Source organism: Hemiscyllium ocellatum, chromosome 9 (assembly GCF_020745735.1).
Source record: "Hemiscyllium ocellatum isolate sHemOce1 chromosome 9, sHemOce1.pat.X.cur, whole genome shotgun sequence".
NCBI lineage: Eukaryota > Metazoa > Chordata > Chondrichthyes > Orectolobiformes > Hemiscylliidae > Hemiscyllium > Hemiscyllium ocellatum.
The window spans coordinates 7,082,358-7,100,802 of record NC_083409.1 but is presented as its reverse complement, the minus strand read 5'-3'; the positions used below and the strand labels follow the sequence as shown (position 1 = coordinate 7,100,802).

The following is an 18,445-nucleotide window of genomic DNA, read 5'->3' as shown; positions in this document are numbered from 1 at the left end:
GGACACCACAGGGACTGGAGTGTGTAGGGGACACTGACAATCCCAGCATGGGGTAATTTGTTCAGTTTCATTTAGATCTAACTGTGGGATATGTCAGTTCAGGCGGTGGGACTGTGTGTCCATTATTTTCCGTTTTATATAACCGTGGATGTGTCAGTTCAGGAGGTGGTTTTGTGTGCCTTAAGCTTTTTGTATGGCTCTGTATCACTGTGTAGAGTGTAGCTGTAATGCTGCTGACACTAACAGTCAGTGACATGCTCATTCTGAACGTTGCTGATTGTCAGGGTGTAATTGGGCCCTGATCCACTGCCGGTGAATCACTCGGAGACTCCTGTGAATTGATTTGTTGCAGCATAGATCAGGAGAGAGGGTTTCTGACCTTCTCGCTGCTGGTACCAAGCTGAGGTAGCTGCTAATGCTATGACTGTCCGTACAGGTGATGGTTGCGATCTGGCCCAGTCCCACTGACAGCACCTGGATAGACCGAGTCATGATGATATCCCCACTGATACCTGAAGGGTCAGAAAGAAACACAGTGAAGTCAGAACTGTCACAGAAAGAGACGGTCAAATGAGAGATTGTTGGAGACTCTGAGCATTCCTCTGGTTTCAGCATTTTCCCTTCAATCACAAGTCAGTGAAATTGGAGTGAAATGGAGAGCAGCTAAAAATTCAATGTTGAAGGAAAGAGATTTGTACCTGCGACACAGAATGCCAGGGGCCAGATCAGCTGGATGTGTGAAATCATGGTGTGCACTCCTGTCCCTGTTCCTGGTTCCTGATAAACTCTCCCTTCACTGGGCTCTGCTTTATAAGGCTGCAGCCTGTGAGAGTCTGACTGGGTGTTCCTCAGTATGAAAATGGCATCAGGCAGAAAGAGTCTTGTTCGCCCCTCACACTTCCTGTTTTCTCTGTCTGTCTGTCTCTCTCTCTGTCTCAGAGAGTCAGTGATTTGAACAGCAGTGAATGAGTCCAATTGGCCCATTATATATTTGCTGGTAAACAAAGATCTGATGACACTAATCCCATCCTCCAGCTCTTGGCCCATTACCCTGGAAGCTACAGAAACATCTAAACATCTACAGAAATATCTAAACACTGCTCCAATGTCTCGAAAGTTTGTGACTCTACCAGTTTTTCAGGTAGTGAGTTCCAGATTCCGACCACCCACTGGGTGAGAACATTTCTCCTCAACTCTCCTCTCACTCTCCAACTCGACTGGGCCTGGACTCACTCGAGTTTAGAACGATGAAAGGGGATCTGATTTGAAATGTACAAAATTCTATCAGGGCTGGACAGGGAGAAGGTTTCCCCTGTCTGGGGTGTCTGGAACCAGGGGACACACTCTTGGGGGATATGAGGTAGACCATTTAGGGCTGAGACAAAGAAACGTTTCTTCACTCAAAGTGTGGTCAACCTATTGAATTCTCTATCACAGACAGCTTTGGATGACAAAGAACTGAGTATATTCAAGGAAAAGAGAGAGATTTTAACAGCATGAAGGAAATGCAGAGAAAGCAGGAATATGGCTTTGAGATGGAGGGTCGGCCATGATCATACTGAATGACAGAGCAGACGCAAAGGGCCGAATGGCCTTCTCCTGCTCTGAGTTTCTATGTGTCCATGTTTGTGTTACCTACAATCTCTGTCCCTGGTTATTGAGTCCCTTACTTTGTAAAATGTGCCTTCCTACCCACCCTATCACTGCCCCAAATATTCTTATCTCCCTCTATCAGGTCCCCTCTCAAACGTCACCGCTCCAGGGAAAACAGCCCCAATTTTGCCAGTCTTTCCTCACAGCATCCTGAGAAATCTTTGAACCCTCTTAATTACAATCACATCCTTCCCAGAATGTGGTGACCAGGATCTGTCCACCTGTCTCTCTCTCTCTCTATATATATATATATCCCTTTCTGACTCACATCTGCCACTTCTTCCTCTTTACTACTATCTCTTTCTCCCACTGTTAATCTCTTTCATATGCTCTCTCTCTCTCTCTCTCTCTCTCTCTCTCTCTCTCACACACACACACACTCAGTCTCACAGCCACTCTCTCCAACTCACTCACGCTTCTTCACTCCGCCGGATAATCTCTATTTCTCCATCTGTCTCTGTCTCCATCACCCGCTTCAATTGAAAGAATCCAACCATTATTTGCCCCTCTCTATTCCTCCCTCTGTCTCTCTTCCTCTCTCTGCATCCCAATCTACTGTCTCTTTCCCTCCCTCTCTGTCATTCTGTTTCTCACCATGCTCATCTCTCTCTCTCTCTCTCACACACACACACAGACACACACACACACACACACACACACACACACACACACACACACACACACACACACACACACACACACACACACACACACACACACACACACACACACACTCAAATCTACACTCTCTCTCCCGATTCCCTTCATTCTTGGTCTCACATCCATCCTTCCTCTTTCCCTCACTCCATTCCTCTAGGTTACATTTTGTTTCTATCCTTCAACCTTACCATTTCTACCTCCCTCTACCTCTTTCTTGTTCCCCTCACATATCTCATACTGTCTCAGATGCTCCTCCCGCAATCACACACGCACAGACACTCTCGGTCTATCTCTCTCCGTCTTGCTTCTCTCCCTTTCTCACAGTGTTCCAGCTGGTGACAGTTGAATGCAGGATAAATCTTCCTCTCCTCTGCCCCACTAATGGATGTTAATACTTGACCCCAGAAGCATGTCTTCTCCTGGAGTAAGGCCCTATTTCGAACATTGACCAGGGTTTGACCTCTCTCAGGAAAATGGACAGATTTTTGTCAAATGAAGGGCAGTTCCGTGCTGTTAACCTATTCTCACTGGGGATTGCTTTGTACACAAACCTCATTCCATGAAGGCCCAGCAGAGAGAAGAGAACCTCAGGCCATCAGTGTGAGCTGGAGGGACAGGACAGGCTCTGAACCAATGACCCAGCCTGTCCATTCACAACATGTTCCAATCCTTTCCCCTGTACTTCCCCTTCCATGATCAGTCTCTGAGTAAGGGTGTTTCACTGGGATGTGCGTTGGAGCATCACACAATTACAGCAGAAAGCAACTGGACCACACACCAACCATGATGTCCATGCGGCACTGGACTCTCCAACAGAGTCCAGTAAACATGAGCTTCAGTTCACGGGATTGAGAGAGACATGGCCCTCCTTCCCACTGAGGCTCCCAGTAGAGACCAGTAAACATTGGCCTACGTCTGACTGGACTCTCCAAAGGAGACCAGTAAACATGGGCCTCCTTCTGACTGGATGATCCAAGAGAGACCAATAAACATGGGCCTCCTTTGACTGGATTATCCAAGAGAGACCAGTAAACATGGGCCTCCTATTCACTGGAATTTCCAATGTAGATGAGCAGATGACTGAGTTTTTGAAGAAGTAATGAAGAAGATAGTTCAAGGTAGAGCGGTACACTCCGTCTACATGGGCTTTAGCAAGGCTTATGCAAGTTTCCCTATGGTAGACTGATTCGTAGGATTATATTACATAGGATCCAGGGAGAGCTAGCCAACTGGATGTAAAATTGGCCTGATGATAGGAGGCAAAGGCTGGTGAGAGAGAGTTGTTCTTCAGACTGGAGGCCAGGGACCAGCCGTCTGTCACAAGAATGGATCCTGGATCCACTGTTGTTCATCATGTGTGTGAACAATTTGAATGAGAAAATAGGAGGAGTGGTCAGTAAGATTGTGGCTGACATTAAAATTGTTGGCATCGTGAACAGGGAGACAGGGTATCCAAGAGTGCAATGTCATCTTGATCAACTGGGCCAGTGGGTCAACAAATCCAGATTGAGTTTAATTTCAATAAATGCAAGGAGTTATCTTTTGGTAACATAAACTAGAGCAGGAATTACACAATTAATGGTAGAGCCATGGGGAGTGTTGTTGAACAGAGAGACTGAGGGGTACAGGTACATAGTTCCTTCAAAGTGGTGTCACAGGTAGACAGGGTGATGAAGAAGGTATTTGGCACGCTCACCTTCACTGGTCAACGCGGGGAGTACAGGAGCTGGGACATCATGTTGCAGCTGCACAAGGCACTGGTAAGGCCACATTTGGTCACTGTGTACATTTCTGCTCACTCTGCTATAGGAAGGAAGTTATTACACTAGTTTGGATAAAAGAAAGGTTAACAGGAATATTACCAAGATTGGAGGGTTTGAATTGTAAGGCGAGGATGGATAGGCCGAAATGTTTTTCCAGGAGTGCAGGAGATTGAGCGGTGACCTTAAAGAGATTTATAGAATCATGAGGGTCATGGATAAGGTGAATAGTCAAATTCTTTTCCCCGGGATAGAGAGTCCAGTACTAGAAGGAAAGGTTTAAGTTTAGACGGGGACGAATTAGAAGGGACCTGAGAGACAACCTTTTTCACACAGGGGTTGGTGCGTATGTGTAATGAGCTGCCAGAGGAAGTGGTAGCGGCGAGTAGAATTACTACATTTCGAGGACATTTTTACAGAAACATGGATAGGAAGGATTTAGAGAGATTTGGGCAAAACACAGGCAAATGGGACGAATCAGTTTTGGAAACTTGGTCGGCATGGATGAGCTGCGCTGAAGGGCCTGATGCCACATTGTAAACCACTATGACTCTTTGATGATGTATACATGGGCTACCATCCCACGGGACCAGTAAACATGGGCCTTATTCTCACTGGAACCTCCATAATATACCATTAAACATGGGCCTCCTTCCCACTGAATGCTCCAGAAGAGACCAATAAACAACGGCTTCCTTCCCAATGGACTGCTCATTACCTAAGCTGCAAACTCCACATCCTCCCCATCATGTAGGCTGCTTATTTCAATCTCAACAACATTGTCCATTTCTGGACTATGGGCCCCTTGACCTAAAAACCCTAATTCCTGCTCATCCCATTTTCTCCTCTATGATTCCAATGTGCTCTCCCATCTTCCTGAAGCCAGAAACCCTAACTTGTCTGATATGGAGTGGTCCCTTCCCTGTCTTACTCATATTTCATTCCAGAATGACCCCTGAACTCACTGCCAGCCAATTGCCTCCACGGCCTCCCTCCTCCCTCACTCTTTGTCCTGCCGCAGACTCACATTTCCTCCGTCCCCATTCCATCTTCTGTCTCTGGTATCCTGTCACTTGTTGCTTCCTCCATCCCACCATTGACAGCAGAGCTTTCAGACTCCTAGAGCATAATCTCTGACCTCCCGCGCCTCATCGCTTCCCCTCTTGATGATAGTGCTATTAAATATACTGTTCAGTGTCATTACTTTTGGTTCACTGTTACCTTGCCATTGATTTGCTAATTTATTCTAGTAAATCTAGTCTGCCCTGTTCCCTGAGTTGGTTCAAAACTGTTTTGTTTGAGAAAACACACTTCTGTAAACTGGGTTGTCTGTTTCTCCCAGTCTTTGTGTAAAGGTGAGACGAAGTGTGTGTAAGCTCTTATACAGCACAGACAGAGGGCCTATTGTGACTGTTAGTCAAATGAGTCTAATGAGTCTCATTTACCCAGCCCTTCCTGTATAACCCTGCAATTGTTTCCTTTTCAGCTATTTCTCCAAATGCCCTTTTGAAAGTTGCTGTTGAATAAACTTCCAATCACCTTGCAGACAGTCATCATGAACTCGCTGGATAAAAATGTTCCAATCCTCTCTCTTGGCCTTCAGACCCTTTCTGAAATGTGTGCCCTTTGGTTGTTGACCCTCCTGCCTGGAGAAACAATTTGTCCTGTATTTACTGCATCCAAGCTCTCTAATTGTGAACCCCTCATTGAGTGACACCTATTTCCAGCACAGGGGCTGAACATTCAGCCTGTCAGATAAATGCTGTCATTTCATGGAGCAATCCAGTCAGTCCCACCCCCTCCCCTACTCGACCCCCAGAGCCTTGCAGGTTTATTTCCATCAAGAGCCCATCCAATCTGCCATTGCAATAACTGCGTGTCTTCACCTGCCTCACCTGAATGGGCACTAATTTCCAAGTCATTATCAATTGCTCCAAAAAATAAAGTCCTTCCTGCTATCCCATATCTCTTGCCCAACAAAATGTAAGGTCATCTCAATGTGAAGACGGGATTTTGTCTCCACGCGGACTGTGCAGTGGTCACTATTACTGATACTGTCATGGACAGATACACCAGCAGCAGCCAGGTTGGTGAGGGTGATAGTGAGTATGTTTTTCCCTCTTGTTGGTTCTCCTCTCACCACCTGCCCCAGGTCCAGGTCCAATCTAGCAGCTGAGTCAGATGGAGCTTGACCAATTTGCTCAGTCGTGATGCTTCTGAGCAGCTCTTGATGGTCGAATTTGAAGTCTCTTAATCAAGGTGTATCCTGTATCCTTCCCACCCTCAGTGCTCCCTCCAAGTTTTGTTCAGCATGGAGGAGGACTGACTGCTCAGTTGAGGTTGGAGGGGAGGGCGGTGCTATGTGGTAATCAGCAGGAGGTTTCCTTTCCCATGTTTGACCTGCTGTCATGAGGCTTCATGGTTCCATAGTTAATGGTGAGCACTCCAGCTGCAAATGTATTGCTGGTCAAAGCACAGCAGGTTAGGCAGCATCTCAGGAATAGAGAATTCGACGTTTCGAGCATAAGCCCTTCATCAGGAATAAGAGAGAGAGAGCCAAGCAGGCTGAGATAAAAGGTAGGGAGGAGGGACTAGGGGGAGGGGCGATGGAGGTGGGATAGGTGGAAGGAGGTCAAGGTGAGGGTGATAGGCCGGAGTGGGGTGGGGGCAGAGAGGTCAGGAAGAGGATTGCAGGTTAGGAGGGCGGTGCTGAGTTGAGGAAACCGACTGAGACAAGGTGGGGGGAGGGGAAATGAGGAAGCTGGAGAAATCTGAATTCATACCTTGTGGTTGGAGGGTTCCCAGGCGGAAGATGAGGCGCTCCTCCTCCAGCCGTCGTGTAGTTGTGTTCTGCCGGTGGAGGAGTCCAAGGACCTGCATGTCCTCGGTGGAGTGGGAGGGGGAGTTAAAGTGTTGAGCCACGGGGTGATTGGGTTGGTTGGTTCGGGCGGCCCAGAGGTGTTCTCTGAAGCGTTCCGCAAGTAAGCGGCCTGTCTCACCAATATAGAGGAGGCCACATCGGGTGCAGCGGATGCAATAGATGATGTGTGTGGAGGTACAGGTGAACTTATGGCGGATATGGAAGGATCCCTTGGGGCCTTGGAGGGAAGTGAGTGTGGAGGTGTGGGCGCAAGTTTTACATTTCCTGCGGTTGCAGGGGAAGCTGCCGGGGGTGGAGGTTGGGTTGGTGGGGGGTGTGGATCTGACAAGGGAGTCACGAAGGGAGTGGTCCTTGCGGAACACTGATAGGAGAGGGGAGGGAAATATATCCTTGGTGGTGGGGTCCGTTTGGAGGTGGCGGAAATGGCGGCGGATAATACGTTGTATGCGCAGGTTGGTGGGGTGGTAGGTGAGAACCAGTGGGGTTCTGTCTTGGTGGCGGTTGGAGAAGCGGGGCTCAAGGGCGGAGGAGCGGGAAGTGGAGGAGATGCGGTGGAGGGCATCGTCGATCACGTCTGGGGGGAATCTGCGGTCCTTGAAGAAGGAGGCCATCTGGGCTGTGCGGTGTTGGAATTGGTCCTCCTGGGAGCAGATGCGGCGGAGACGAAGGAATTGGGAATATGGGATGGCGTTTTTACAGGGGGCAGGGCGGGAGGAGGTGTAGTCCAGGTAGCTGTGGGAGTCAGTCGGTTTATAATAGATGTCTGTGTTGAGTCGGTCGCCCGAGATAGAAATGGAAAGGTCTAGGAAGGGGAGGGAGGAGTCTGAGACAGTCCAGGTGAATTTCAGGTCGGGATGGAAGGTGTTAGTAAAGTTGATGAACTGTTCAACCTCCTCGTGGGAGCACGAGGCAGCGCCGATACAGTCATCGATGTAGCGGAGGAAAAGGTGGGGGGTGGTGCCAGTGTAGTTGCGGAAGATGGACTGTTCCACATATCCTACGAAGAGGCAGGCATAGCTGGGGCCCATGCGGGTGCCCATGGCAACTCCTTTAGTTTGGAGGAAGTGGGAGGATTGAAAAGAGAAGTTATTCAGGGTGAGGACCAGTTCAGTCAGTCGAAGGAGGGTGTCAGTGGAAGCGTACTGGTTGGTGCGGCGGGAAAGGAACAAGCGGAGGGCTTTGAGTCCTTCGTGATGGGGGATGGAGGTGTACAGGGACTGGATGTCCATAGTGAAAATAAGGCATTGGGGACCGGGGAAGCGAAAACCCTGAAGGAGGTGGAGGGCGTGGGTGGTGTCCCGAACGTAGGTGGGGAGTTCTTGGACTAAAGGGGACAGGACCGTGTCGAGGTATTGGGAGATGAGTTCGGTGGGGCAGGAGCAGGCTGAGACAATGGGTCGGCCGGGGCAGGCAGGTTTGTGGATTTTGGGCAGGAGGTAGAAACGGGCGGTGCGGGGTTGTGGGACTATGAGGTTGGAGGCGGTGGATGGGAGATCCCCTGAGGTGATGAGGTCCTGGATGGTCTGGGAGATGATGGTTTGGTGGTGGGAGGTGGGGTCGTGGTCAAGGGGGCGATAAGAGGAGGCGTCCGCGAGCTGGCGTTTGGCTTCAGCGGTGTGCAGGTCAGTGCGCCAAACTACTACCGCGCCTCCCTTGTCTGCGGGTTTGATGGTGAGGTTGGGATTGGAGCGGAGGGAGTGGAGGGCTGCACGTTCTGAGGGTGAGAGGTTGGAGTGGGTGAGAGGGGTGGACAGGTTGAGTCGGTTGATGTCACGGCGGCAGTTGGCTATAAAGAGGTCGAGGGCGGGTAGGAGGCCAGCACGGGGTGTCCAGGTGGATGGGGTGTGTTGGAGGCGGGAGAAGGCGTCGTCAGAGGGTGGGCGGGAGTCTTGGTTGTGAAAGTAGGCATGGAGGCGAAGGCGGCGGAAGAATTGTTCAATATCTCGCCGTGTGTTGAACTCATTAATCCGAGGGCGTAGGGGAACGAAGGTGAGGCCCCTGCTGAGGACTGATCTTTCATCCTCAGAGAGGGGGAGATCTGGAGGGATGGTGAAAATCCGGCAAGGCTGGGAGCTAGGACCTGGTGTGGGACTGGAGCTGGAGCTGGGGGCGGGGACAGAGATCGAAGTAGGTGCGGAGTTAGACGTGGTGACGTTGCTCGACGTGGGGGCGGGGTCATGCGTGACGTGGTGACGTTGCTTGACGTGGGGGCGGGGTCATGCGTGACGTGGTGACGTTGCTCGACGTGGGGGGACGTGGTGACGTTGCTCGACGTGGGGGGACGTGGTGACGTTGCTCGACGTGGGGGTTAGGGTTACTCGGTGAGCACTCCAGGGCAACTCCCGTCCGACCGTACACACCACTGTGTTGCCTCCCCTGCTTGGTCTATCCTTCCAGTTAAAAACAGAATAAGGGAACAATTCTGTGCAGGTTTCACAACTTGGAGACAGCTGCTGCTGGATTCTGTTTCTGATCTCCGAGTGCAGGCGTCTGTGTTTGTGAGAGAGTGACTGATCCTGTTTCCATCATTATGCTGTTTCTGCAAAAAAAATCCCAGAACCAGCCTCCTGTGCTGTTAGATTCCAGGGAGTGCAGACAGTTCACAGTTTTCTCCAGTCTCAGTAACAAACGTCCAGTTGCTCCGAGCTCCTTCTTTCACTTCCTCTCTTGGTGAAGTTTCAACCTTGCGATCTGACAATCTTTGCGGTTATTTTTTACACTGGGGCATTCTGCTGTGGTCAGAATCTCTAATAATAAGTGTCCAATCAGTGACCATCACAGCAGCTAAGAGCAGTCAGGACTGAGGAGCCAGGCTCACTGTGAAACACATTGGGAAGGTCACAGCCATCCTCTTCAGATCCCAGTACAAACTCCATCCCTCTCACTGAGCACTGTCTGCTGCTCAACCAGACTCTTTCCAACCTTGGCATCATCTTTGAGGCTGATCTGAACCCCATGTCCCCCACATCACAAAGATCAGCCACTGAAAATCTCAGCCATGTTGTTGGGTCTCCAAAAGTGACCATTCCAATGTTATCCTGGACTACATCAGAGCCACCACACTCTGCAAATGTCAGCTCATCCCAAACTCTGCTGCCCATATCCAAACTCGCACCAAGCCCCACCCGCCCGATCCCCGCCCCCCCTCCCCCCCTTCGCCATGGTCACTGACCTACATTGGCTCCCGGTCTAGCAGTGCTTTATTTTTCAAATTCTCATCCTTGTCCCCTCCTTGCCCTCCCTTCACAGCCCGAATATCCTTCCTCTGATAAGAAGCCCAAAATTGCACAGAATAGAGTCTTAAAATCACACTGTACAGAAGAGGCCCTTCAGCCCATTGATCCTGTACCAGCCAAACAACACTAAACTTAAACGAGTCCCACTTTCTAACATTAGGCCCATAGCCTTGAATGTTATGACATTTCAGTGTTCATACAAGGACATTTTAAAGGTTAAGAAGTTTCCTCCGGCAACTACCCTCCCAGTCAATGCATGCAGACCCTCACCATCTTCTGAGTGAAAATTATGCTCCTCAAATAACCTCTGAAGCTCCTGTTTTTCACAATGAATGTGTGCCACCATGTTATTTACTCTCTGCCTCCTGTGCAATGTCCTCATAACTTTATACATCTCTATCAGGGACCCCAGCAACCTTTTCTGCTACAAAGACAACAACTCGAGCTTATCCAGCCTCTCTTCATCATTGAAATGCTTCATCCCAGGCAACTTCCTGGTTAATCTCATCTGTACTCTGTCCAGTGTAATCACATCATTCCTATAGTGTGGTGACCATGACTGCACACAGTACTTCAGCTCTCACCTCACCTTAGTTCTGAACAATTCCAACATAACCTCCCTGTTTTTATCACCCACCCTTGAAATGAGAAAGGGAAGTGTCCCATATGGCTTCATTCCCGCCCTGTTAACCGGCTGTGTCTTCCAAAGTGCTTCACCTCACATTTAGCAGGGTTAATTTCCATCTGCCTTTTCTCTGCCTATCTGACCAACTCACTTATATCATCCTGTAACATAACACCTTCTTCCTCACTTTAACCATCCACCAATCTTCATGTCATATACAAACTTAGTTTCATTCGCTAACTCAACCTCCCACACCATCACATTCTCATCCACATTGTTTCTAAGTATGACAAATAATAAGGGACCCAGCAGTGATCCCTGTGGTATCCCACGGCACACTGGATCCAGTCACACAAACACATTTCTCACTCTACCCTCTGTCTCCTGTCATTGAGCCAAATGTTGATGGAATACTCCAGGTGTGACCTCACTAGAGCCCTGTAAAATTGCAGCAAGACATCCCTGCTCCTGTACTTGAATCCTATCTCTATGAAGGACCAAAATACCATTGGCTTTCTTCACTACTTGCTGCTCCTGCAATGCTTACATTTAGCGACTGGTGTATATTGCACTTTCCCATTCTCAGTCTATCCCTATTCAGATAATAATCTGCATTCCTGTTTTTGATTCTAAACTGAGTAACTTCACTTTAATCCACATTGTACATCATCTGTGACTAACTCAATTCATTCAAATCACACAGAAGCATCTCTACATCCTCCTCACAACTCCCCCTCTCAACCAGCTTTGTGTCATCCGCTAACCTGGAGATATTAATCTTAATTCCATCATCTAAATCATTAACATATCACGTGAATCATTGGTCTCCAGGCCTGTGGTCCAGATCTGAGCTCATTCAGCCCTTTCAGAAAAAGGCCTGTTTATTCCTACATTACATCTATGATTTGGATGAGAGTGTACAAGGCTTGATTCATAAATTTCCAAATCACACTAAAATAGGCGGTATCGTGGACAGTGAGGAAGGTTATCAGAAATTGCAGCAGGACTTCGATCAGCTGGGGAAGTGGACCGAAAAATGGCTAATGGAGTTGACTGTAGATAAGCGTGAGGTCTTGCATTTTGGAAAGTCAAATCTAGGTAGGAGTTTCATGGTGAATGGTAGGGCATGAAGGAGTATATTGATGCAGAATGTCCTTGGAGTTCAGGTGCATGGTTCTCTGGAAGTGGAGTCACTGTTAGACAGGACAATGATGAAGGCTTTTGGCACACTGACCTTCATCAGTCTGGGCATTGACGAGAGAAGTTGGGAAGTTGGTGAGGCCACACTTGGAGTACTGTGTTCAATTTTGGTCACCTTCTTATAGGAAGGATGTTATTAAACTGGAAAGAGTGTAGGAGAAATTTACAAGAATGTTGCCAGAACTCAAGGGTCTGAGTTATAGGGAGAGGTTGGACAAGCTATGTCCTTTATCTTTAGAGCATGGGATACTGAGGGGGAACCTTATAGCAGTGTCTCAGATCATGAGAGGCATGGATTGGGTGAATGCACGCAGTCCTTTTCCGAGGGTTTGTAAATAAAGGACGAGAGGGCAACAGTTTAAGGGTAGAGGGGAAAGAATAGAAGGGAACCTGAGGGGCACTTTGTTACACAGAGGGTGGTACACGTATGGAATGAGCTGCCAGCAGAAGTGATTGAGGCAGGTACATTAACAATATTTAAAAGGCATTTGGCCAATTACATGGGTGGAAAACGTTAAGAAGGATATGGACCAAGTGCAGGGAAATTGGGTTAGTGTGGTCGGACATTTTGGTCGGTGTGCGCCAGTTTAGGCCGAAGGGCCTGTCTCCGTGCTGTAGGACTCAATGACTGCATGACTTTGTTTCCTGTCTGCAATCAGTTCTCTATCCATGTCAATACACTGCCCACAAGCCCATGAGCCTTAATTTTATATGCTATCCTCTTTTGTGGGATTTACTAGAAGACTTTTGAAAGTGTAAATGAAGCACATTAATCCACAATTAATAATAAAATAATGACCATGCATCCACTGTTGATTGTTTGAAAAACCCATCTGGTTCACTAATGTCCTTTAGGGAAGGAAACTGCCATCCTTACCTGGTCTGGACAACGTGTGACTCCAGACCCACAACAACATGGTTGACTTTTGAACTGCCCTCTGGGCAATAAGTGCTGCCTCTCCAGCGACACCCTCTTCCCATGAATGAATTAAGAACAAAAAACTACTAGCTTCACCTTATTAAATCCATTCCTTACATCCTCAAACAATTCCAGTTGATTTGGCACCCGATGTGGCCTCCTCTATATTGGTGAGACAGGCCGCTTACTTGCGGAACGCTTCAGAGAACACCTCTGGGCCGCCCGAACCAACCAACCCAATCACCCCGTGGCTCAACACTTTAACTCCCCCTCCCACTCCACCGAGGACATGCAGGTCCTTGGACTCCTCCACCGGCAGAACACAACTACACGACGGCTGGAGGAGGAGCGCCTCATCTTCCGCCTGGGAACCCTCCAACCACAAGGTATGAATTTAGATTTCTCCAGCTTCCTCATTTCCCCTCCCCCCACCTTGTCTCAGTCGGTTCCCTCAACTCAGCACCGCCCTCCTAACCTGCAATCCTCTTCCTGACCTCTCCGCCCCCACCCCACTCCGGCCTATCACCCTCACCTTGACCTCCTTCCACCTATCCCACCTCCATCGCCCCTCCCCCTAATCCCTCCTCCCTACATTTTATCTTAGCCTGCTTGGCTCTCTCTCTCTTATTCCTGATGAAGGGCTTACGCTCGAAACGTCGAATTCTCTATTCCTGAGATGCTGCCTGGCCTGCTGTGCTTTGACCAGCAACACATTTACAGTTGTAAGAAGGACAGGACTTGCAACATAACATTCATAGAACATAGAACATAGAAAGATACAGCGCAGTACAGGCCCTTCGGCCCTCGATGTTGCGCCGACCGAATCCTACCTAACCTACACTAGCCCAATAACTTCCAAAAGCCTATCCAATGCCCGCTTAAATGACCATAAAGAAGGAGAGTTCACCACTGCTACTGGCAGGGCATTCCATGAACTCACAACCCGCTGTGTAAAGAATCTACCCCTAACATCTGTCCTATACCTACCACCCCTTAATTTAAAGCTGGGTAGAGAAGTTTCAGGCAGGATGGAGGGCATGCAACAGGGAGGCGGGGCCATTGCATTATTTAGAAAGGAAACCGTCACTGCAGGAATGAGGGAAATTGTCTTAGTAGAATCTTCAAATAAGGCCATCTGGGTTGATCTAAGAAATAATACAGGTGCCATCACTTTGCTGGGATTATGCTACAGGACCCCAATATTCAGTTGGAGAGAGAGGAGCAGAAATTCAGGCAAATCACAGAGAGTGTGAGAGGAATAGTTTTATATTAGGAGAGAAGTTCAACTTTGTGAACATTAACTGCGATCGCCTTTGTGTGAAAAGATTAGACAGGACAGAATTTTTAAAGTCCATCCAGGAGATCTTTTTGTACCAGTTCGTAGATAATCCCAGTAGAGTTGGGGCAGAACTAGACCTAATCTCAGCGAATGATGCTGGTCAAGTGGTTGATGTGTCAGTTGGTAAGCACAGTGCCCACAACTCCGTAAATTTCGAAGTAATTATATAAAGGGATAAAGACAGTGCACAAGTTAAGTATCTTAATTGGGGAAAGGCCGATTTCAATGCCATTAAACAGAATCTGGCAAACATAGACTAGGAGCAGTTACTTGCAGGTCAGCCTACATTTGGAAAGTGGGCGTCTTTTACAAGTGGCATCGTGAGAATTCAGGAACAGCGTTTTCCCCTCAGAGTGAAGGGCAGGGACAGCAAGCCCAGGGGCCCCTGGATGTGAAGGGATAGTGAGGTTGCATAAAGTAAAAGAAAGAAGCATATATCACATAAAGAGAATTAAAAGCAGGGGAGACCCTTCAGAATTAGAGTGAACTGGGTGGGATGCTTAAAAAGGAAATTAGGAGGGCAAAGTGGGACTATGAAATATCTTTGTGAAATAGGATCAAGCAGAAACCCAAAGAATTTTATCTGTTTGTTAAGGGTAAGAGGATGACCAGGGAAATAATGGAATCTATTAGAGACCAATGGACATCGTGTGGAGCCAATGTACACAACAGAGAAACACTTTGTAGCTGGAGATTGTACTTCTGGTAAAGAGGTTCTAGAGCATGTTAAGATGAATAAGAATGAAGTATTGCATGTTTTAGCGAGCATAAAGGTGGGTGAATGCCCAGAGCTTGATGAAATGTATCCCAGGCTGCTGTGGGAGGCAAGGGACGCGATTTCTGGAACTCTGGGGGAGATATTCAATCTTTATTGGACACAGGTGAAGTGTCAGGTGACTGGAGGATTGCTCACATGGCCCTTTGTTCAAGAAGAGTGGCCGGGATAGGCCAGGAAATTACGGACCAAATCATCTGATACCAGTGGGAGGGAAATTATTGGAAACAATTCTGAGGAACAGGATTAACCGACAGTAGGAAAGACAAGGATGCCAGCACCTATTTGTAAGAGGGCAATCCTGTCTGAATATGTTAATTGAGTATTTTGAAAAGGTGAATAAATATATTGATGGGGTTGTGAAGTTGATGTATTTATATGGACTTCGGTGAGGCCTTTGGAAGACTGGCCCAAAGTCTAAGAGCCCATTGGAATCGAAGGCAGGTTAGGATCCAAAACCAGCTTCCAAATGAGAGCCAAAGAGGGATGGTGGAGAATTTGAGGCCTGTGACCAGTGTTGCACCGTAGGAAACAACGCTAGGACTCTTGTTGTTTGCTGTATACACGAACCATTGGATGTGATTGTATACGGTATAATTTGTAAATTTGCAGATGACATGAAATTGTTGGTGTTATTAATAATGAGGAGGAAGGTTTCAGGCTGCAACCTGATATTGTTCAGCTGGTAACCTGAACACAGCAATGGCAGATGAAATTTAATCCTGATAAATGTGAGGTGATGCACGTTTGGAGACATAGTAAGGGAAGGATATACACAATGAATGGTAGGTCCTTAGGGAGTGCTGAGAATCAAAGGGAACTGAGCGTACTAATCCATAGATTTCTGAAGGTGTACAGCACGGGTAGACAGGGTGGGAAGAAGGCATACGGGATGCATGACTTGATCAGCTAGGTGTAGAATATCGGAACAAGGAAGTTTGTTGCTACTTTACAGAGTCCTGATTAGGCCACAGCTGGAGTTCTGTGTGCAGTTCTGGTAACCACACTATCAGAAGGAGATGATTGCACTGCAGAGGGTCCAGAGGAGGTACACCAGGATGTTGCCTAGCATGGCAAGTCTCAGTTATAAAGAAAGACTGGATCAGCTGGGTTTGCTTTCCCTGGAGTAGAGGAGGTTGAGGGGTACACCTGATTGAGGTACACAAAATTATGAAAGGCAATTTACAAAATTTATGAAATTTACAAAGTAGATTACGTGATTCTTTACCCTGTGGAAGACATATCTAAAACCAGAAGGCATAAGATTAAGGTGAAGATTAAGTGGTTTGGAAGGGATTTGAGCAAATATGTTTTCACCTAGATGATACAAATATGGTACTGGCAATCTGAGAGGGTAGTGAAGGCAGGTACTGTCACAACATTTAAGAAGCAGCCGGACAAGCACTTAAAATGCCAGGGCATAGTTGGCTATGGACCAAGTGCATGTTCATGGGACTAGTGCAGTTTGGTGTTTATTGGTCAGCACAGACATGGTGAGCCGAAAGGTCTGTTTCTGTGCTGGATCACTCCATAACTCTGGCTCTACGTTGAAGACAGTGAAGCCTGTGACAAAATTTGAAGAGAAGGACGTGGAAGCATTCCCCATGTTGTTTAAGAAGATAGCAAAACAAGTGAGGTGGCCAAAAGCAGACTGGAGCTTGCCCATGCAAAGTAAATGAACTGGCAAAGCACAAGAGATTTCTCCACCCTTGTCTGAGGAACATTCGCAAGATCATGGGGAGGGGAAAAGGGCTATTCTAAACACACATGAGTCGGTCCCAGAAACATACAGACAGAGGTTACAGAACTTATGGAAACAATCTGGACAAACTGCTACTGAGTTTGGAAGAGTTCAACAAAATAATGCTGACAAGTGGATAAGAGCGATAAAGGCTGAGAGTACTTACAATACTCTCAGAGAAATTATTCTTTGAGAAGAATTTATGACTTTCTTTCCTTCCAGAATCAAAATTCTTGTCGAAGACCAAAGACCAACGGCACGACAAGCAGCTACAACGATAACTGATCCAGAAACCTTTCTCTGTCAGCCCCAGAAATGGGAGAAAACTAAAATGTGGCAGAGTGTGAGGAAGGCAGGCTGCCAGGGGAGAGAATGGACAGGAGGGAACATCCCGAGAACTCCTTCTCAGATTAAGAAGGAAGTTGCTGAGGGTGGAAGTGATGATCAGAAGCTTAAATGTTGCTCTGGGAATAAGGTGGGCCACGTGAGTTTGGAATGTTGGAAGTTGTGAGGTAGACCCACGGGACTTACACGAGTTAGTAAAAATGGGTCAGAGAATGGAACACAGATAGATAATCCCACGGAGCAGGTTGTAGCTGTTATTATAACAAAAAGACCGGAGGTGAATTCTGTCAGGAAGTAAAGGAGTTTGTTAAGTAGTTGTGAGATGGACAGGATTTTTATCAAAAGGAATGGTGGCTCCTTTTTCGTCAGCTAAACCCAGAATCTACCTGTGAGATACGGGACAATGCAATCACTTTTACTGGAGAAAGAATTGATTTTCCCTTTAGAGAACTCAATCGGAACTAAAGTATTAATCAATGAGATTCGTGGAGAATACTTTCCACAGCCGCAGACTGAAGGGATGACCCTTCAGAGCTGAGAAAAGCCAAACTTTTTTCAGAAAGTGAGTGGTGAACCTGGGAAACTCACTGCCACAGAGGTCCATGGAGGCCGAGTCATAAAGAGCATTTAAGAATGAGATAGATAAGTTCTTACTTGGTAAGGAGATGGAGGGTAATGCAGAGAACAGAAGAGAATGGGGGTGAGAAAAAAATCAACCGTGATCGAATGACAGTGTTGACTCGATGGCCTGCATGGACTGATACTTCTCCAATACATGGTTTTAAAAGTACATTTGGCTGTATTACATTAATTGGACATGATGTGGATGCAGATAATTCAGTCCCAATAAAAAAATCATTTTGCTTAAACCCAGAGAAATAGGTCAACGTAACAAAGGAACTTCAGTACATGATAGAGAATCAATTGATTAAACTTTCAGAGTAATTGGAGTTTTCCTGTGGTATTGGTCCCTAAACTAGACAGGTCAATTAGATTCTGTGTAGACTATAGGAAACTGAATGCAGTAACAAAGATTGATCCATTCCCTATTCTCAGATAAGAAGATTGTATTGAAAGATTGATAGTGTATCAGTCTTGTGTAAAATTGATTTATTAAAGGGACATTGACAAGTACCGCTGACAACATGAACACACCTTCAGGATTAAACCAATGGGGAGTGATGCCATTTCAGTTTAAGAATGCTCCAGTTACATTTGAATAATTATTGTGAAAATGAAGAATGTCACACTACCCCACATTACACTCCATCTGTCCAACATTTCTGCATATCCCAGCTGTATCTAATATTC

The 18,445-nt window shown here is 47.2% G+C and overlaps 1 pseudogene; it reads left to right on the top strand.

Moving 5' to 3' along the window:
- Positions 1-17,070, top strand: part of LOC132818892 (cytochrome c-like) — a 40,733-nt pseudogene extending 23,663 nt beyond the window's left edge.
- The last annotated feature ends 1,375 nt before the right edge of the window (positions 17,071-18,445 follow it).